The sequence below is a fragment of the Schistocerca americana genome, chromosome X, assembly GCF_021461395.2.
Source record: "Schistocerca americana isolate TAMUIC-IGC-003095 chromosome X, iqSchAmer2.1, whole genome shotgun sequence".
Taxonomy (NCBI): domain Eukaryota; kingdom Metazoa; phylum Arthropoda; class Insecta; order Orthoptera; family Acrididae; genus Schistocerca; species Schistocerca americana.
The window spans coordinates 84,506,601-84,528,794 of record NC_060130.1 but is presented as its reverse complement, the minus strand read 5'-3'; the positions used below and the strand labels follow the sequence as shown (position 1 = coordinate 84,528,794).

The 22,194-nt window shown below is 44.2% G+C and overlaps 1 pseudogene; it reads right to left on the bottom strand.

Annotated features, from left to right (window-relative positions):
• LOC124555368 overlaps positions 1 to 21,943 on the bottom strand; it is a 204,720-nt pseudogene extending 182,777 nt beyond the window's left edge.
• Positions 21,944 to 22,194: the final 251 nt, after the last annotated feature.

Below are 22,194 nucleotides of genomic sequence, written 5' to 3'. Positions count from 1 at the left end.
ACCATCCTTGGGAAATTGACAAAGGTCACGGAGCAGGCAGATCCGGGGACGGAGCCAAGGCGGTGCTGTACCCCAAGTTGTCAAGAAGGTTTTAGGGAAGCAGAAGGAAAGAGAATGGAGCAGTTGACGAAAGCGGACTCCCGGTGGTAGTAGGGAGGAGGGGCGGCCTGCATACCCTACATCAAAGGAGGTGTCGAAAAAAATGTCATGGGCTGGATTAGCAGGCATGGAAGACAGATGGCTAGCATAACGACTCAGAAGGACTGCTCGCCGATTGGACAGCGGAGGTTCAGCAGTCTCAGCATAAAGGCTTTCCACAGGGCTGGTGTAAAAAGCTCCAGACACTAAACGTAATCCTCGGTGGTGGATAGAGTCGAGACGACGAAGAATAGACGGCCGAGCAGAGGAGTAAACTATGCTTCCATAGTCCAATTTCGAGCGCACTAAGGCGCAATAGAGGCGGAGAAGGACCACTCGGTCCGCTCCCCAGGACGTACCATTCAGGACACGGAGCGTGTTGAGCGATCGCAGACAGCGAGTCGAAAGATAGGAAACGTGGGAGGACCAGCACAGTTTTCTGTCAAACATAAGACCCAAGAATTTAGCGATGTCCGAAAATGGAAGGTTGACAGGTCCTAGATGTAAGGAGGGTGGAAGAAACTCCTTACGTCGCCAAAAATTAACACAAACGGTCTTACTGGGAGAAAAACGGAAGCCGGTTTCAGTGCTCCAAGAGTAGAGGCAATCGAGACATCCTTGAAGACGTCGTTCAAGAAGGCTGGTCCGTTGAGAGCTGCAGTAGATCGCAAAATCGTCCACAAAGAGGGAGCCCGAGACATCAGGAAGGAGACAATCCATAATTGGATTTATGGCAATAGCAAACAGTACAACACTTAGCACGGAGCCCTGGGGTAACCCGTTTTCTTGGGAGAAAGTATGGAAGAGAGTAGTGTTCACCCGCACTCTAAATGTGCGCTCTGTCATAAATTCGCGAAGAAAAAGGGGCAGCCGACCTCGAAAGCCCCAAGAGAACAGTGTGCGGAGGATGCCTGTCCTCCAACAGGTGTCGTATGCTCTCTCCAGATCAAAAAATATTGTTACTGTTTGGCGTTCCCGGAGAAAATTATTCATGATATAAGTGGAGAGAGAAACAAGATGGTCAACTGCAGAACGATGCTTTCGGAAACCGCATTGGGCAGGTGTTAAAAGACTGCGGGACTCCAGCCACCAAGCTAAAGGGCAATTCAACATATGCTCCAAAACCTTACATACACTACTCGTGAGAGAAATGGGGCGATAGCTAGAGGGGAGATGTTTGTCCTTTCCAGGTTTCGGAACAGGAACGACGATAGCTTCCCGCCATTGTCTGGGAAAAGTACTGTCGGTCCAAATTCGATTATAAAGGCGAAGGAGGTAACGCAGACTATGGGTTGATAAATGCAGCAACATTTGGATGTGGATACCATCCGGTCCTGGGGCGGAGGAGCGAGAAGAAGAGAGTGCATGTTGGAGTTCCCGCATGGAGAAAACAGTATTATAGCTTTCGCGATTTTCTGCATCTACATCTACATTGATACTCCGCAAGCCACCCAACGGTGTGTGGCGGAGGGCACTTTACGTGCCACTGTCATTACCTCCCTTTCCTGTTCCAGTCACGTATGGTTCGCGGGAAGAACGACTGTCTGAAAGCCTCCGTGCGCGCTCTAATCTCTCTAATTTTACATTCGTGATCTCCTCGGGAGGTATAAGTAGGGGGAAGCAATATATTCGATACCTCATCCAGAAACGCACCCTCTCGAAACCTGGCGAGCAAGCTACACCGCGATGCAGAGCGCCTCTCTTGCAGAGTCTGCCACTTGAGTTTATTAAACATCTCCGTAACGCTATCACGGTTACCAAATAACCCTGTGACGAAACGCGCCGCTCTTCTTTGGATCTTCTCTATCTCCTCCGTCAGACCGATCTGGTACGGATCCCACACTGATGAGCAATACTCAAGTATAGGTCGAACGAGTGTTTTGTAAGCCACCTCCTTTGTTGATGGACTACATTTTCTAAGCACTCTCCCAATGAATCTCAACCTGGTACCTGCCTTACCAACAATTAATTTTATATGATCATTCCACTTCAAATCGTTCCGCACGCATACTCCCAGATATTTTACAGAAGTAACTGCTACCAGTGTTTGTTCCGCTATCATATAATCATACAATAAAGGATCCTTCTTTCTATGTATTCGCAATACATTACATTTGTCTATGTTAAGGGTCAGTTGCCACTCCCTGCACCAAGTGCCTATCCGCTGCAGATCTTCCTGCATTTCGCTACAATTTTCTAATGCTGCAACTTCTCTGTATACTACAGCATCATCCGTGAAAAGCCGCATGGAACTTCCGACACTATCTACTTTTGAGAGAAGAAAGCAAGAGGTTGCACTTCCGCTGCATGTTTCTTCGGGAGAAACGCTGGCGGGTAATTTGAAGAGCTCGAAATCTCAGCAAAGTGTTTACCCAAGGAGTTAGAAATTGCGACGGGTCCACTAACGTATCACACACGACAGTGAGCCCAGAGACCGGGGAGAAACTAGGCGCGCCTGATAACCGTCAAATCCAACTCCAAACTTCCGAGGAGGGAGTGAAGATATTAAATGAGCTAATAAAGAATTTCCAGCTTGCCTTCTTGCTATCGCGGATGACGCAACGGCATCGCGCACGGAACTGCTTATAGCGGATACAGTTGGCCGCAGTAGGATAGTGGCGGAAAACGCGAAGAGCACGTCGCCGCTCACGTATTGCGTCACGGCATGCCTCGTTCCACCAAGGAACTGGGGGGCGCCGAGGCAATTCGGAGGTGCGTGGTATTGAACGTTCCGTAGCTGTAAGAACAACGTCGGTAATATGTGAGACCTCATCGCCGACGCTAGGAAAGTGACGGTCATCGAATGTCGCTAGAGACGAAAAAAGTGTCCAATCGGCTTGGGCAAACTTCCAGCGTTGCGGGCGCATATAGGGCAGTTGAGGCTGCAGTCTAAGGACACATGGAAAGCGATCACTCGAGTGTGTATCATTAAGGGCGAACCATTCGAAGCGCCGAGCTAGCGGAACAGTACCGACCGAAAGGTCCAAATGAGAGAAATTTGTCGTGGAGGCAGACAAAAATGTAGGGACCCCAGTGTTGAGGCAAACTAGATCCACTTGGTGGAAGACGTCTAGCAACAGTGAGCCACGTGGACAAGGATGTGGAGATCCCCGAAGCGGGTGGTGGGCATTGAAGTCCCCAACCAGCAAATAGGGGGGTGGAAGCTGACCAAGAAGATGAAGGAGATCAGCTCGTGCGATTGGTGTGGACGATGGAATGTATACAGTACAAAGAGAAAAGGTATATCCAGAAAGGGAAAGACGGACAGCGACAGCTTGGAAGGAAGTGTTTAAGTGGATTGGGTGATAATGGAGAGTATCATGGAGAAGAATCAGGAGTCCTCCACGGGCTGGAGTGCCTCCAACAGAGGGGAGATCAAATCGGACGGACTGAAAATGGGGGAGAACAAAGCGGTCATGGGGACGCAGCTTTGTTTCCTGAAGACAGAAGATGACCGGCGAGTAGGATCGTAAGAGGATCGACAATTCATCCCGATTGGCTTGAATGCTGCGGATATTCCAGTGGATAATGGACATAGGGTGAACAGAAAATGGAGGAATGTGACCAAGGTTGCCGTCAACTCAACGACTGGTCAGAGCTTGCGACCGACAGCATGGAATGGCATTCAGCCGAAGGCAGAAGATCCTGATCCATAGGTTGTTCAGGAGCAGCTCCTGCCACCAGCGATCGGCCGGTTGATCGGTCGCCAGCAGTGCGCCTCGGCGACACAGAAGACGGCCGAGGGCGATTTCCGCCAGGTGGTGCTGTAGATGAGACACGCCTTGGCGGAGAAGGAGATGAACTGGGTTTCTTATTAGCCTTCTTGGAAATATGATGTTTAGATGAAGGAGGAACCGATGGTTGTGAAATTGGGGTACGTAAAAAATCTTCACGAGTACGCTCTTTTTTCGAAGTCTTGGTGTCTGACTTTTGGGCTCGAGATTTAGCAGAACCCGATGAAGAGTGAGCCATAGAATGGGCAGGCGAAAGTGGTGAGGTTGAACGGGCGATCTTTGCGCTGGCCGATCTGACGACCGTGGCACTAAAGGTGAGGTCGCAAGTCTGCGTGGCCGCCTCCTTTGTTAGCCGAGGATAAACAAGGACAGTGCTGTATTTTCCTGTCTGAGGCATGGTGGGCTGTCGACTGGCGAATAATTTTCGAGCAGCAAATGTTGACAGATTTTCCTTCACTCTGATTTCCTGGATGAGCTTTTCGTCTTTAAAAATGGGGCAATCTCAAGAGGAAGCAGCGTGGTCACCCATACAGTTGATGCAGCGAGGGGATGGACATGGACAAGCACCCTCATGGGCATCCTTGCAACACTTAACACATTTGGTCGGATTGGAACAGGACTGGCTGGTGTGATTGAACCGCTGACATCGATAGGAACGCGTAGGGTTTGGGACGTAAGGGCGAACGGAAATTATCTCATAGCCTGCTTTGATTTTGGATGGGAGTTGAACTTTGTCAAATGTCAAGAAGACAGTGCGGGTTGGAATGATGTTCGTGTCAACCCTTTTCATAACTCTATGAACAGCCGTTACACCCTGGTCAGACAGGTAGTGCTGAATTTCGTCGTCAGACAATCCATCGAGGGAGCGTGTATAAATGACTCCACGCGTGGAATTTAAAGTGCGGTGCGGTTCCACGCGGACAAGGAAGGTGTGGAGAAGTGAAGTACGCAGCAATTTTTGTGCCTGGAGGGCACTGACTGTTTCTAACAACAAGGTGCCATTCTGTAATCTGGAACAAGACTTTACAGGACCTGCAATTGCGTCGACACCTTTCTGAATAATGAAAGGGTTGACCGTGGAGAAGTCGTGACCTTCATCAGACCAAGAAACAACAAGGAACTGTGGCAACGATGGAAGAACTGTCTGTGGCTGAGACTCAGTGAACTTACACTTGTGAGCAGACATAGTGGAAGGTGAGGAAACCATTGCAGAAGAATCCCCCATGATTACCGGCGTCTCCGATGGCGCGCTCCTCCCTTGTGAGGGCCCTCTCTGAGGGCACTCCCGCCTTAGGTGATTGTTCACACCTCCCGACAAACAGACGGAGAGACCAATCGGCACTTTCGGAAGGTATCAGCTCGGGTAATCACCCCTCCCTGGGCCTGGCTGTTACCAGGGGGTATGTACGTGTCCTACCTGTCTAACTGGGGCTGGGAATTACGCGTTACCCCGTCACCGGCTACGCACGAAAATGCGTGGGTCGGCCTTCAGACACGCACAGGGAGGAAGAAAGAGAAAGGGAAAAACAAAGAAAGGGAAAGGAAAGAAGAGAGGTCTCAAACGCCACAGCGGAGAAAAGGGTAAAGAGAAGAGGTAAGGAAAAGAGAAGGACAAAGGAAGGATGAAGACATACAAGCAGAGAAGGTGAAGAATGCGTTACATTTACGAACGTCCATCTCCGGACGTAGGCACAAACCATACTCCCAGAGGGGGAGAAAGGGAAGGAAAGAGCCAGAGATGAGGGGAGGGGGGGCGAAGACGGGGGATAGGGAAGGATGCGGAAAAGGAAGGTATGCAGCCCGGAAAGGAAGGAGGGCCATATTAGCTCGGGGTCCCGTGCTCGCTACGCACGTATCCACAAAAGAGTTGTGGACCCCCTGGGGGGGCCGAAGCTTGTTGTTCGTAAGTGCAGCCCAATCGGCATGCCACAGCGATAAAATGCGCCGACAAATGACCCTGCTACAATCTGATGAAGGGACACAACAAGAAGCTGTCCGAGGCTGGAGGACCACAGCCTTGGCTGCGGCATCTGCAGCTTCTTTCCCAGGGATACCGACATGGCCAGGAACCCACATAAAGCTAACCGGAGAACCGTCGTCCACCAGCTGCTGAAGAGAGCGTTGGATCCGGTGCACGAAAGGGTGGACTGGATACGGATCACTTAGGCTTTGGATGGCGCTCAGGGAATCGGAGCAGATGACATAAGCAGAATGTCGGTGACGGCAGACGTAAAGAACAGCCTGGTAGAGGGCAAAGAGCTCAGCTGTGAAGACCGAACAATGGCCATGGAGCCGGTACTTGAAACTTTGTGCCCCGACAATAAAAGAACACCCGACCCCGTCATTGGTCTTAGAGCCATCTGTATAAATGAAGGTCATATTAATGAACTTTGAACGAAGTTCGACAAAACGGGAGTGGTATACCGAACCTGGGGTAACCTCCTTTGGGAGCGAGCTGAGGTGAAGGTGAACGCGAATCTGAGCCTGGAGCCAAGGTGGCGTGTGGCTATCGCCCACTCTAAAGGTTGCAGGGAGTGAAAAATCAAGGTGTTGAAGGAGGCAACGAAAGCGAACTCCAGGGGGTAGCAGGGCAGAGACATACAACCCGTATTGACGGTCGAGAGAGTCGTCAAAAAAGGAACGATAATACAGGTGGTCGGGCATTGACAGTAGCTGACAGGCATACCGACGAAGCAGTATATCGCGCCGGTAGGTGAGTGGCAATTCACCGGCTTCGGCATGAAGACTCTCGACAAGACTAGTATAAAACGCTCCGATCGCAAGACGTAAACCCCGATGTTGTATGGAGTTGAGGCGGCGTAAGATGGACAGCCGTGCAGAGGAGTATACGAAGCTCCCATAATCCAGCTTGGAGCGGACAATCGACCGATATAGGCGAAGTAGGACGGTTCGATCCGCTCCCCATGACATACCACTGAGAACACGGAGGACATGTAGAGAACGGGTACAACGGGCAGCCAAATATGACACATGTGGAGACCAGCTAAGTTTCCTGTCAAATGTAAGACCTAAAAATTTTGTTGTCTCCACGAATGGGAGAGCAACAGGACCGAGTCGTAAGGACGGTGGGAGAAATTCTTTGTAGCGCCAGAAGTTAATACAGACTGTCTTCTCGGCAGAAAAACAGAAGCCATTGGCGACACTCCAGGAGTAAAGACGGTCGAGAGAACGCTGAAGTCAGCACTCCAGGAAACATGTACGCTGCGCGCTGCAATAGATGGTAAAATAGTCCACGAAAAGGGAGCCTGATACATCACCTGGGAGGCAATCCATTATTGGATTGATCGCTATGGCGAAGAGAGCGACACTCAAAACTGAGCCTTGTGGCACCCCATTCTCCTGGCGAAAGGTGTCTGACAGGACAGAACCCACACGTACCCTGAACTGTCGATCCATTAAAAAGGAACGAATAAAAAGTGGGAGGCGACCGCGAAGGCTCCATGTATGAATGGGGCGAAGAATGCCCGCCCTCCAACAGGTGTCGTAAGCCTTCTCCAAATCAATGAACACAGCCGCAGTCGGGCGATTCCGCAAGAAGTTATTCATAATGAAGGTCGACAAGGTAACCAGATGGTCAACAGCAGAGCGGCGCCTACGAAATCCAAATTGTACATTGGTAAGTAGGCGTCGAGATTCGAGCATCCAAACCAAACGAGAGTTAACCATTCGCTCCATCACCTTACAGACACAGCTGGTAAGCGAGATGGGTCGACAACTGTAAGGCAAGTGCTTGTCGTTCCCCAGCTTAGGAATCGGTACAACAATAGACTCGCGCCAGCATGCGGGAACATGTCCCTCAATCCAGATGCGATTATAAGTATGAAGAAGGAAACCTTTACCCGCAGGAGAAAGGTTCTTCAGCATCTGAATATGAATAGAATCAGGCCCTGGAGTGGAGGACCGTGACCGGGCAAGTGCATTTACGAGTTCCCGCATGGTGAATGGGGCATTATAACTTACACGATTCGAGGAGCGGAAGTTAGGTGGCCTAGCCTCCTCCGCCTGTTTTCGGGGGAGGAAGGCAGGGTGGTAATGAGCGGAGCTCGAAACCTCTGCAAAAAAGCGGCCGAAGGCATTGGAGACATCCTCAGGGGCCACAAGGACGTCATTCGCGACCGTCAAGCCAGAAACTGGTGAGTGGACCTTAGTGCCAGATATCCGGCGCAGGCTACCCCAGACAACAGAAGAAGGAGTAAAACTGTTGAAGGTGCTTGTGAAAGCAGCCCAGCTGGCTTTCTTGCTTTCTTTAATAATACGACGACACTGCGCACGTAATCGTTTATAATTGATACAATTAGCCACTGTAGGGTGGCGTTTAAAGGTGCATAAAGCACGTCGACAAGCACGTAAAGCGTCTGTACATGCTGCGGTCCACCAGGGGACCGGTACGCGATGTGGAGAAGAAGTAGTGTGAGGGATGGAATATTCAGCAGCAGTGAGAATGACTTCCATGAGGTGTGCGACCTGACTATCGCAGCTTGTGAAGGTTTGATCCTGAAAGGTCGCCCTGGAAGAGAAGAGCCCCCAGTCTGCTTTGGAGATGTTCCAACTAGTTGAGCACGGAGAGGGGGTATGATGCAGGAGATGGATAACACACGGGAAGTGGTCGCTCGAATATGTATCAGAAAGTGTATACCACTCAAACCGGCATGCAAGTTGGGTAGTACATATAGAGAGGTCTAAATGGGAATAGGTGTGAGATGTGTCCGAAAGAAAAGTAGGGGCGCCATTATTGAGGCAGACAAGATTGTGCTGGTTGAAAAGGTCTGCTAACAGGGAGCCCCTCGGGCAGGATGCTGGAGAGCCCCAAAGGGGATGGTGGGCATTGAAGTCTCCAGTTAACAAAAATGGTGCAGGTAGCTGAGCAATAATTTGCATCATGTCTGCCCTGGTAACGGCAGACGATGATGGAGTGTAAACGGTACAAATGGAAAATGTAAAAGTGGGGAGAGTAATTCGGATGGCAACTGCCTGCAGGCCGGTGTGCAATGTGATGGGATTGTAGTAAATATCATCCCGGACCAGCAACATAACCCCTCCATGAGCCGGAATACCTACCACAGGGTGTAGGTCAAAACGCACAGAGGTGTAGTGTGCCAAGGCAATTTGATCGCATGGGTGTAGCTTCGTTTCCTGGAGGGCTACGACGAGCGGACAGTGCAAGCGGAGCAGCAACTTTAAGTCCTCTTGGTTCGAGCGAATGCTGCGAATATTCCAGTGAATAAGTGCCATCGTGAGAAGAAAAGGAAGATGAAAGAAGGGGTCACCTCGAAGGCCGCTGAGGGCCTGGCTTCGAGCGAGCTCTGCCGCCGCTATCAGTAGGCGGACAGTCATCGTCCATTGGTTCTATAGGTTCATCGGCCATCTTGTTAAGATGGCCGGGAGGGGGAGCTTCCTCTGCAGGTGAACAGCCAGATGTTCGGCTACCAGCGGTGCGGCCAGGTGAAACGGATGACGGCCTGGGGCGGCAACCGCTGGGTGGCGCAGGAGAAGAAATGTGCCATGGCGGAGAAGGAGAACTCCGCTTCCTATGAGCCTTCTTGGAAGGTCGTTTAGTTGAAGTACTGGTCGATGGCTGGGAGTTCGACGTACGTAGGAAGTCTCCACGGGACGGTTCCTTCTTGAAGGCCCGTGCATCTGACTTCTGGGTCTTCGTCTTGGCAGAAGCTGATGAAGGTGCTTGTGTCTGAGGGGTGACGGGAGGAAGAGGAGACATCGACCGCGCGATCTTAGCACTGGCCGAACGGACGACCGTGGTGCTGAAGGTCAGATCGCATGTCTGTGTTGCCACCTCCCTGGTAGTCTGAGGAGAGGCAAGGACAGTACTGTATCTCCCCACTGGGAGCAGCGTGGGTTTCCTACTAGCAAATTGCTTGCGAGCAGCCGAGGTGGACACATTCTCTTTGACCCGAATTTCTTGGATACAGCGTTCTTCCTTGTAGATGGGACAGTCGCGGGAGGACACTGCATGGTCACCATGACAATTCACACAACGAGGAGACGGAGGTGGACAGTCATCCTCATGGACATCCCTGCCACAAGTGACACATTTAGCCGCATTGGAACAAGACTGGCGAGTGTGATTAACACGCTGACATTGGTAGCAGCGCGTAGGTGTCAGGACATAGGGGCGAACAGAAATAACCTCGTAGCTCGCTTTGATGCACGACGGCAGCTGAACACTATCAAAGGTCAAGAAAAGTGTCCGGGTCGGTACAAGGTCATTGTTGACCTTTTTCATGACCCTACGGACAGCCATCACGCTCTGCTCAGCGAGGAAAGACTGTATCTCCTCGTCAGTCAATCCGTCGAGTGATCTAGTATATACAACACCATGAGACGAATTCAAAGTGCGGTGAGCCTCCATCCGGACAGGGAACGTGTACAGGAGTGTGGCCCGAAGCAGTTTTTGTGCCTGAAAGGCGCTCTCAGTTTCTAGTAACAAGGTACCATTACGCAACCTGGTACAACACTTGACCGATCCGGCTATGGCATCTACGCCCTTCTGGATAACGAAAGGGTTGACAGAGGAAAAATCCTTTCCGTCCTCAGATCGAGAAACTACCACGAACTGTGGGGCAGGCGGTAGTACTTTTGTCACTGGTGGCTGGTCAAGTTTCCGTTTGTGGGCAGAAGTCGAGAGAGAAGAAGATAAATCCATTGCGGAGGAATCCCCCATGATTGCCAGCATCTCCGATGGCACGCTCCTTCCTTGTGGGGACCCTCTCAGAGGGCACTCCTGCCTTAGGTGAATATTTACACCTCAGGTCACACCTCCCGAGAAACAGACGGAGGGACCAATCGGCATGGTCAGAAGGTATCAGCTCAGGCAATCACCCCTCCCTGGGCCTGGCCTTTACCACGGGGTACGTGCGTGCCTTTCTTGTCTACCCAGGGCGGGGAATTACGCATTACCCCGTCACCGGCTACGCGTGCGAACGCGTGGGTCGGCCTTCAGGCACGCACAGGGAGGAAGGAAGAAGAGGAAAAAGAAGAGAGAGAGGGAGAGAGAGGACAGACTGTCTCAAACGCCGAGACGGAGACCGAAGAAAGCAAGGAGAAGAAGGCAAGGGAAAGAGTAAGGAAGACAGTGAGATGGAGAAGAACAAAGAAAGGAACCAACAAAGGAAGGAAGAAACAAGAAGAAGTGAAAAACCAAAATGACCACAAATATAGGTCGTGGAACCGTCCGTCTCAGGACGCAGGCGCTAACTACCCCCTTGAGGGGGAGGGACTCCTTTTAGTCGCCTCTTACGACAGGCAGGAATACCTAGGGCCTATTCTAACCCTCGGACCCGCAGGGGGGCACACACCAAGTTGTGTGCATTGATAGCGAGAAGTCAAATTTGGTTTATGTTAGGCCTGGAGTGCTACAAGGATCGGTGTTCAGACCTTTATTGTTTTTATTACTAATCTGTGTTTATTTATAAATTCTCACATGACAACATCAGCAACATTGACTGGATATGCCAGTTGCTATTACAGCCGACCAACAGGCCACAACAGGGAAGCTGACAAGCTCGCACACTAATGCACAAAGAAACCGCCAACACCACCCTACACTGTTAATCCAATATACAACCTATCAAGACACTAAATGATGATGAACCTAACTGTTACTGGTATGCTGACACTGACCGAGAAGCTGCAGCCACCGAGAAACACGACTGCACAACATCAAAGGCATCTGCCTGCAAGATACCCACTAGAATCAAAATCTAGCCTTGCGTGACCTGTTGCAGACAGCAAGAAAACTGCTACTGCTCGTAAAATCTGACCCAACTATCACACAGGTTTCTTTCCCTTGGCTCTTGCCTTGGCACTTTTTTCCCTTTTGCCCTTCAAATCGCTACCCTTCGATCAACTTTCGACTCAATCTATCTCCAGATGAGCGGATATGATTGGTTAATCATAACCAGACACATGCAAACATCGCAGTACCTACAAGGCCAACACAAAACATCTTTGCATATTGGTTAGTTTTCACTGAGTGAGGCCTCGCAGGATGTGGGTACTGCGATGTTTTCTTACTAAATGAAAGAAAAACACAGGTACTTAATTTTAGCCTCTAAGAGATTCCTAACCATCATGAATTAAAAACTACTAAACTTTTAGGTGTTTTTACTGACAATAAATTGGCCTGGAAACCACACATTAAAAATATATTTTCTAGACTTTTCAAGAGTTATTTATTTAACTACAAATTTATATCTAAAAACACAGATGATGTGACTTACCGAACGAAAGTGCTGGCAGGTCGATAGACACACAAACAAACACAAACATACACATGAAATTCAAACTTTTGCAACAAACTGTTGCCTCATCAGGAAATAGGGAAGGAGAGGGAAAGACGAAAGGATGTGGGTTTTAGGGGAGAGGGTAAGGAGTCATTCCAATCCCCGGAGCGGAAAGACTTACCTTAGGGGGAAAAGATGGGTATACACTCGCGCACACACACACATATCCACCCGCACATACACAGACATGTCTGCTGTGTGTGTGTGTGTGTGTGTGTGTGTGTGTGTGTGTGTGTGTGTGTGTGTGGGCGCGCGCGCGCGCGCGAGCGAGAGAGTGTATACCCCTTTTTTCCCCCTAAGGTAAGTCTTTCCGCTCCCGGGATTGGAATGACTCCTTACCCTCTCCCTTAAAACCCACATCCTTTCGTCTTTCCCTCTCCTTCCCTCTTTCCTGATGAGGCAACAGTTTGTTGTGAAAGCTTGAATTTCATGTGTATGTTTGTGTGTCTATCGACCTGCCAGCACTTTCGTTCGGAAAGTCACATCATCTGTGTTTTTAGATATATTTTTCCCACGTGGAATGTTTCCCTCTATTATATTCATAACTACAAATTTAAAAAGATATGTTCCAAATAACTATGCAAGATCACGAAATTTTGCTTTCTTCCAATGTATCATATCATACGGAATTTTTTCATGGGGTAGCAGTTGTTAAGCAAGTGACATTTTATTGTTGCAGAAGAAAGTAATAAGAATAATAACAGATTCTGATAAAACAGAACATTGTAAACTTCTGTTCATTAAACTGGAATGTCTGACAACAGTAAACTTATTCATCTATAATGTTTTATTGTATGTTAGAAACAACGTTTCTAATTTCACACTGAGAACTGATGTACATAGTTTTGACACTAGAAACAGCACACATGTAGACATACCATACCACACATCATCTAAATCACGTAACTCCTACCTAGCCTTTGGATTAAGGATGTTTAATAGGCCAAGGGTAGATTTTACAGAATTGCCTATAAATATTTTTAAAGCTAAATTGTATAAGCGGGTCGACGGAAGCGTTCGATCCCACCCGTCGGCTTTGACTCTTGACGTAAGGCTGTTGTGGTGTGTGATGTCACCACGGCGCTGAGTTTAGTTTGTGAGAGTGCCGTGTTTGTAGGTGTTGTTTTGATGTGATCGGTGGTGGTCTCCAGTGGTGTATTTGTATGTTAGGTGATGTTTTTGGTTTAGTGTGCGTGTGTGGCGTGTTTATAGGTGGCGTATTGTTGCCGTCGGTGGTTCTCTCTGGTGGTGTGTTTATGGGTAGCGTGTTATGTGGCATATGGGGTTCACTTGTGTGGTAGCATTGCATGTGTGTAGTATCAGTGGTGACTGTGCCTTCAGTGGAATATATTTTAATGAATTAATGATTTTGGTTTTGTTATGTTGATGTTACTGTAGTTTCTTTTCTGTTCATGTGTAAATTTTGGTAAATTTCTTTGCTTATGTCTTTGGTAGGTATGGATATGACTGACAAGGTCAACAGTTTTTGGTTGTCTGCGATGATGGGGGACAGTGCGTTGTCTCTAATAGAATTTCTTCAGCAATGCGGGCTGTTGGCTGAAGTCGTGAAGTGTTCAGTGTGTCGTGAAGCAATGAGACTTACTAAAGTTTTGGCGTCTCTGACCAGGGATGGCTATATGTGGATATGTCGTAAGGATAACAGGTCAAGGGAAGTGTTTGATTGCAATTTTGATTTCCTAGATAGAGAGAGAGAGAGAGAGAGAGAGAGAGAGAGAGAGAGAGAGAGAGAGAGTGTGTGTGGTTTTTTTTTTTTTTTTTTTTTTTGTGTGGTAGGATTAAGTGTGGTGGTGGTGAAATTTCTGAGATTTATAGTGTGGTAGCAGTTGTTTCTGTCGACCAATGGAAGTGATCGATTCCAGTGGATTTTGTGTGTAGTTGAAGTTGTGGGGTCTTGTCATTTTAGTGTTTTTTGTCATTTGGGTTAGTGGCATGTGTTTATATTTAATTGTCCCCACCCAAAAACCCCCAATTTCCTACACTTGTCCCATTAGTTTGATTAAGTTTTTTGTGGAAGGTGTGTGTGTGTGTGTGTGTGTGTGTGTGTGTTTTTCGATGTATTTTCATGTTTGTTATGTTTACGTAATGAAGTCATAGACGCCATATTGGAGTCATAGTGGATGGTCGTTTACGCCATATTTGTGACATCATGGGTCAAAGCAGACAGGTGGAATCAGACGTTTCTGTATAAGCTACTAGTAAACAACCTCTTTACCCAGTTGACAAATGTTTTGGAAATGAAAATGCTGCTCTCTAACATATAATTTCTAGTTTTACCTATTTCATGTAAACTAAATTACATTGATATAGTAGTTCATATAGAAATGTACGCTTATGACTGTCTATTGCTGTAAGAGCTGAATGATAATAAATTATTATTATTATTATTTCTTTCTTTCTTTCTTTCCTCAGACGTTATGTCTGGTCAAAAATGGAAAGTGACACGGACCTTCATCAAGCGTGACTTCCTTTTAACTGTGAGGTATATGTTATATTGCATTTAGGAACTTACGGGTAATTGAACATGTATCAATAATTACGGATTTCTGTAGTTGTATATACAAGTCTGGATGTAGCTGTATTGCATTGATGTACTGGTGGATATTGTGTGGTATGACTCCTGTAGTTGATAGTATAATTGGTATAATGTCAACTTTATCCTGATGCCACATGTCCTTGACTTCCTCAGCCAGCTGGATGTATTTTTCAATTTTTTCTCCTGTTTTCTTTCGTATATTTATTGTATTGGGTATGGATATTTCAATTAGTTGTGTTAATTTCTTCTTTTAGCGGTGAGTATGATGTCAGGTTTGTTATGTGTTGTTGTTTTGTCTGTTATAATGGTTCTGTTCCAGTATAATTTGTATTCATCATTCTCCAGTACATTTTGTGATGCATACTTGTATGTGGGAACGTGTTGTTTTATAAGTTTATGTTGTAAGGCAAGCTGTTGATGTATTATTTTTGCTACATTGTCATGTCTTTGGGGTATTCTGTATTTGCTAGTATTGTACATCCACTTGTGATGTGATCTACTGTTTCTATTTGTTGCTTGCAAAGTCTGCATTTATTTGTTGTGGTATTGGGATCTTTAATAATATGCTTGCTGTAATATCTGGTGTTTATTGTTTGATCCTGTATTGCAATCATGAATCCTTCCGTCTCACTGTATATATTGCCTTTTCTTAGCCATGTGTTGGATGTATCTTGATCGATGTGTGGCTGTGTTAGATGATACGGGTGCTTGCCATGTAGTGTTTTCTTTTTCCAATTTACTTTCTTCGTATCTGTTGATGTTATGTGATCTAAAGGGTTGTAGAAGTGGTTATGAAATTGCAGTGGTGTAGCCGATGTATTTATATGAGTGATCGCTTTGTGTATTTTGCTAGTTTCTGCTTGTTCTAGAAAGAATTTTCTTAAATTGTCTACCTGTCCATAATGTACGTTTTTTTATATCGATAAATCCCCTTCCTCCTTCCTTTCTGCTTAATGTGAATCTTTCTGTTGCTGAATGTATGTGATGTATTCTATATTTGTGGCATTGTGATCGTGTAAGTCTATTGAGTGCTTCTAGGTCTGTGTTACTCCATTTCACTACTCCAAATGAGTAGGTCAATATTGGTATAGCATAAGTATTTATAGCTTTTGTCTTGTTTCTTGCTGTCAATTCTGTTTTCAGTATTTTTGTTAGTCTTTGTCTATATTTTTCTTTTAGTTCTTCTTTAATATTTGTATTATCTATTCCTATTTTCTGTCTGTATCCTAGATATTTATAGGCATCTGTTTCTTCCATCGCTTCTATGCAGTCGCTGTGGTTATCCAATATGTAATCTTCTTTTTTTGTGTGTTTTCCCTTGACAATGCTATTTTTCTTACATTTGTCTGTTCCAAAAGCCATATTTATATCATTGCTGAATACTTCTGTTATCTTTAGTAATTGGTTGAGTTGTTGCTGCCAGTAATTTTAGATCATCCATGTATAGCAAATGTGTGATTTTGTGTGGGTATGTTCCAGTAATATTGTATCCATAATTTGTATTATTTAGCATGTTGGATAGTGGGTTCAGAGCAAGGCAGAACCAGAAAGGACTTAATGAGTCTCCTTGGTATATTCCACGCTTAATCTGTATTGGCTGTGATGTGATATTATTTGAATTTATTTGGATATTAAGTGTGGTTTTCCAATTTTTCATTACTATGTTTAGGAACTGAATCAATTTAGGATCTACTTTGTATATTTCCAATATTTGTAGTAACCATGAGTGGGGTACACTATCAAAAGCTTTTTGGTAATCAACGTATGCGGAGTGTAGCGACCTTTGTTTAGTTTTAGCTTGATATGTCACCTCTGCATCTATTATCAGTTGCTCTTTACATCCTCGTGCTCCTTTGCAACAGCCTTTTTGTTCTTCATTTATAATTTTGTTCTGTGTTGTATGTGTCATTAATTTCTGTGTAATGACTTAAGTTAATATTTTGTATATTGTTGGTAGGCAGGTTATGGGGCTATATTTAGCTGGGTTTGCTGTGTCTGCTTGATCTTTAGGTTTCAGATAAGTTATTCCATGTGCAAGTGTATCAGGGAATGTGTATGGGTCTGCAATGTAACTGTTAAATAATTTAGTTAGATGTGAATGTGTTGAGGTGAACTACTTTAGCCAGAAATTTGCTATTTTATCTTTTCCAGGGGCTTTTCAATTGTGAGTAGAATTAATTGCTTGGGTGACTTCATGTTGCAAAATTATCACTTCAGGCATTTGTGGTATCATCTTATATGTGTCTGTTTCTGCTTGTATCCACCGTGCATGCCTGTTATGTTGTACCGGGTTTGACCATATGTTGCTCCAGAAGTGTTCAATTGGTGGATTGTCTGTTTTAATGTGTGTGTTATCTATTGTCTGGTAAAATTTCTTTTGGTTTGTGTTGAATGTTCGGTTTTGTTTCCTTCTATTTTCACTTTTTTTGTATCTTCTAAGTCGTTTGGCCAATGCTTGTAATTTCTGCTTCTTTTCATCTAATTGCTCTATCGCTTCTTGTTGTGAGATTTTACCTAACCTTTTTCGTTTTTTTCCTGACATTTCATTTCTTATAAATTGTGTTAGCTGTCCGATGTCTTTTCTCAGTTTTTCTATTCTGATCTGTAGCCTGTGTTGCCATGCTGGTTTTGTGGGTTTCTTCTGTGTGTTGGTTGGTTCTGATCTCTGCCTAGTGTGTATATTTAGTGTAGTGAGTGCTCCTATATAAACCAGTAGTTGTAACTCTTCCATAGTTGTGTTTTCATTTATTTTGTTGTGTATGATTGTGTTGATAGTTTTTATTGTTGTTTCGACTTGTGGGTTATTTGGCGGTCTATGCAAGAATGGTCTAATGTCTGTATTTGTGTCTTTGTATTCAATATATATCAGCTGAATTTTTTCTTCTATATCTAACACGTGTGTCACTTCGTGTTCTATTTGTGCTTGTTCTGGTGGCTGTCTTAAGATTTCGTTTTCCTCTGATTGTTTAATTGATGCGTGTTGGTCTTTCTTTGTTTGCTCTGGGATGTTTGAGTCCATTACTGTATTTTCTTCTTCTTCTGATTGCACATTATTTTGTTCCAGTATTTGTTGTACTTGTTGTTTGATGTTTTCTAATTCTGACTGGGGTATCCTGTTATTTTTTATTATTACACGGATCTGATCAGCTAGTCGTTGTCCTGTTAAAAATTTTAATTCTGGGTATCTGATAATAAATGTTGTGTATACTTGTGATCTGTATCCAGTTGTGTTGGTTCCTAGGTTTGTTGCTTGGTAATAACAGAACATGAGGTGTCGATTAACTTCATCTGACCATCTCATCCTCTGTCTTTGTTTTCCTTCTAGGGTGGTTGCAGGAAGCATATCCTGCAAAACACCTCTATTTGGATTTGAATCATTTTCCAGTTGGCTAGCAGTGTCGTTACCATTGTGGGCGGGCACAGGATTCAAGAGTCATCCCCGACCATGACGGCGCTTGTCCGAGGCTTCTTTAGTTCTGTCCTGAACCAACTAATCACACTAAAACTGGGGTTAGCCCTATTAGTGGTTTGTTCTTTTTCGTCGCCTTTTACGACTGGCAGAACATACCGGAGGCCTATTCTTTTCCCGGGCCTCCACGGGATTTTTTATTATTATTTCACTGCTAGTTGTCTTTTCAGTGTAAAGAATTACAATAGATAACTTTGGTGTACAAATGAGGTAATATATTCTTATTCTGTTACTGTAAATTAAAAACAAACTTCAGTGAAAAGTAAGGAAAGCAGCAAGCAATAATGAGAGACGTTAAGAACTTTGAACATATACCAGTATATGCTGATATAAAACCTCCACAAAGAAAAATTTCATAAAAAAAAAAATAAAAAAATCAAATACAAAGATGGAAACTGCATTTTTAAAACACACACACCTTGCATATAACTGTTTTCCTTGATATCTTGATGCACAAATGAAATGAGTTCACTTACAGGTGAGAGATATGATTTTTCTCCAAAGCACTTATTGTCATGTTTGTAAAACTGTGCACCATGTCTTTGTAATGATAGGACATCTGCCTTAGACGTCACAATGGCAAAAGATAGCCAAACAGCATCATTCCAACTGGACCATGAAAGGAATTGTGAATCTGTAGGGGGCATATAGTTCATCTCAACATCTTTAAATTCACGTGATTGGTGGAAAATGTGTCTTGTGTACCAGATTTTGTAGAATTTGAAAGCCACATTCTGCTCAACTTGCAATTGTTCCCAAAAAGCATTTTCACGAGTTTCCATAGCAACAGTGCTCCCATTTGCATTCATTGGAAGTCTCTTCATTAGAAAGGTGATAGTAGCAATGACTAGAAATGCTTGTTTCAATTGGGTTTCTGAAACTGTCATTGTGCTGTACCTGTATTTCAAGAAACCTTCATGCAATTTTATGTGACTCTTCTTGTTATGAACCATAGTGGAAGGAGTCTTTAATTCCTTGCACAAAGTCTTGAAATATTATCATTTTCGTAAGATATCACTACTTCTTCTCTGACAATTCCAGGTAACATCTTTTGACCACTCCTGCATTCTGGAGCAGCAATTACACCATGACTCTCTTTAATTGTTCTTTCTCCAAGTCCGATGTGCTCTAGGACACCAACAGTAGAAGTTACTCTGACAATACTCAATAAAGGTGGAGCAGATAATAAAAACTTGAAACTGTCCATTACAAGCTGAATTCTACATTTCTGAGTGAGGAGCTCCTTATATCGGAAAATTGGTTGCATTGTTCACAGGGCACTCCAGACAATACAGGGTGCTAATATGCTCTGCTTCTTCACAGATCAAATAACATTAAGGTTTCTCAGAACACAGGTACAGTATAGCAATGACATTTCCAGTAATATGATTGCACCACACATTACTACTCACTGCAATTAACACCTTTATAATAAAGAGACTTCCAACATATAAAAAAGGAGCAGTGTCGCAATGGGAGCTCATGAAATGGTTTGCAGAAAAGGTTGCAAGTCAGGCAGAACGTGGCTTTCAAATACAACAAAATCTGGCACACAGGACCCATTTCCCAGGCATCACATGAGTTTAAAGATGTTGAGATTAACTGCATGCCTACTGCTGATTTACAATTCCCTTCATGGCTAGCTTGGAATGATGCTGTTTGGGTCCCCTTCTCCAATGCTACATGTCAGGCAGATTCCCATCATTACAAAGACACAGTGAGGAGTTGTATAAACATGACAATAAGTGCTTCGGAAAAAAATAATATCTCTCACATTTAAGTGAACTCATTTTGCTTCTGCATCAAGATGTCGAGGAAAACAGTTATATGCAAAGTGGAAGGGTTTTAAAAGTTAGTTTCCTTCTTTATATTTGAATTTGTTTATCAAAATGTTCTTTGTAAAATTTTTATATCTGTACATATAAGTACATATTTAAAGTTATTACTGTGTCTCATTACTGCTTACACCATTTCTTATGTTTCATTTAACTTGTCTTTTTAAGTTGCAGTGACAGAATATGGATGTATCACCTCATTTGTGCACCTACATTGTCCCTTAATTCTTTACACAGGAAAGACACTTAACAGAGAAATACAACATACACACTGAGAAAAATGATTCATAACTGTTTTCAGCTCTAAATTGTTTACAATTCTGACCTACAGATCAATTTTTCAAGGAATACACGTTTTTATTATTAGTGCCCTGTATTCTTTGCAGATAAGATTGCTGACAGATATATAAACATTTCAGCAAAAAATCATATTGTGATTCAATTATCTATGTACCCCACATGACTTTGAAATTCGTCAAATTTGCCCTTTTTTGTGATGGAGTCATCTTTAAGTGAAGGTAAGAACTACTAATTTCAATGCCAAAAGCTTGTCATTGTTATTCATACTTAATGCTAGCACTAAAGAGTTATAGTGCGTAAGATGAAGTCTGGATTTTTTCCCCCTGTGAAGTTATAATTTTTAAAAAATCACACGTGTAAAGCACATCACGGAGAAAGAGCAATTCTCAACATTTTTCATAAAAAACAGAGATGTATCCTACTTTTTATGCAATATATCAACTTAATGACTCACACAGTACATGACTAAAATACTTGACGTCTGTAGGTCACCTCATTACTGAATAGCAAGTGTCTGAGAATACGGAAACCGGTTCCTGACTAATGACTGGGTACCCACCCATGAATCTTCAAACTTGAATTTATCAAAAATGGTAAGAGTTAGAACAGTGCTATTTGGCAGTTTTACTACTGAGACATGTGGGGATCCATGTTCCAAATACGACTAAATTCTGAAATAGCCACATTTTCACCCCCTGTGAGATTACACGGAATGAACCATACTAGCTACTCGTGGGAATATGAGATCGGGGCATTACGCATAAAAACATTTCTACATACCGAACAGCTTTTTGTATATGCACGTCATGGCTCCTTCTGGGGTATACACAGCAATCTTGTATTCATCTCGGATTTCATATTTCAGGCCTCCTTCAGTCACTATTTTACATTTCACTGACTTTATATGATGCTCAAGTTCGTCGTCAGGAATACTGTCATTTAAGAGTTTCTTAATTGCGAACGATGGTACAGGTGGCATTTCTAACAAGAGCTGCCTTCGCTGGGAGTCCAACAGTCTGAAACACATTCGATCTCTTAAATTTTGATCACGAAGCGGAATTACGGAACAGTGGTAAACCAACTAAATTAAGAAGTAACAGGCAATTTCAGCTTAGAGGGCACTATTCAAATAAACTGCTGCTTAGTACAAAATTTCCTTACCTCTTCACCGTCAACAAACGCGACTATTGCAGGCATTATTCTGTTGCCACTGTCGTCGGCTATAATATCAACTTTCCCATCCTGGGAAACAAAACGTAAAATAATGTCAAAGTTACATTGATATGATCTTATTAGAACGTTTCTCACGAATACATTCGAGCTAGAAGAATAATCTTTCATGACTTCACTTCTGGCACATTAGAAGTTCTCAGTGAACAACAAATATGAAAAACATTACCAACCTTACAATACGCCAAGCAGGCTGAAGAATTACCCACGTGAATGCCAAAAACACCAGCCATTTTGTTAGTCTTCGACGACAACAAACCGTACACGATGCGCGAACAACACACCACTGCCGCCAAAATACAAATATTCACGCGTCTTTGTTTTCCTCTGCATAGCGTTCAAAGAAGTATTCTGCTGTCAAAGACGTAATCAAGGATGTTAGAAGGGGAGATATGTCAGTCATAAAAATAAGAAATACGAAAATATTCAGTAATTAGTACGAATTTCATTTTTCCAGATCCCACTAGCGAAATAGCGCATTATTAAAGAAATAAAAATATTAATACTGAATTGTTAATTGAAAACATTCTCATAAAAAACAAAAATGAAATTGTGATCCATATTATCTTTCGCGTTTCATGTTGCTTTTTCTGTGTGGCTTAAAAATCTGATA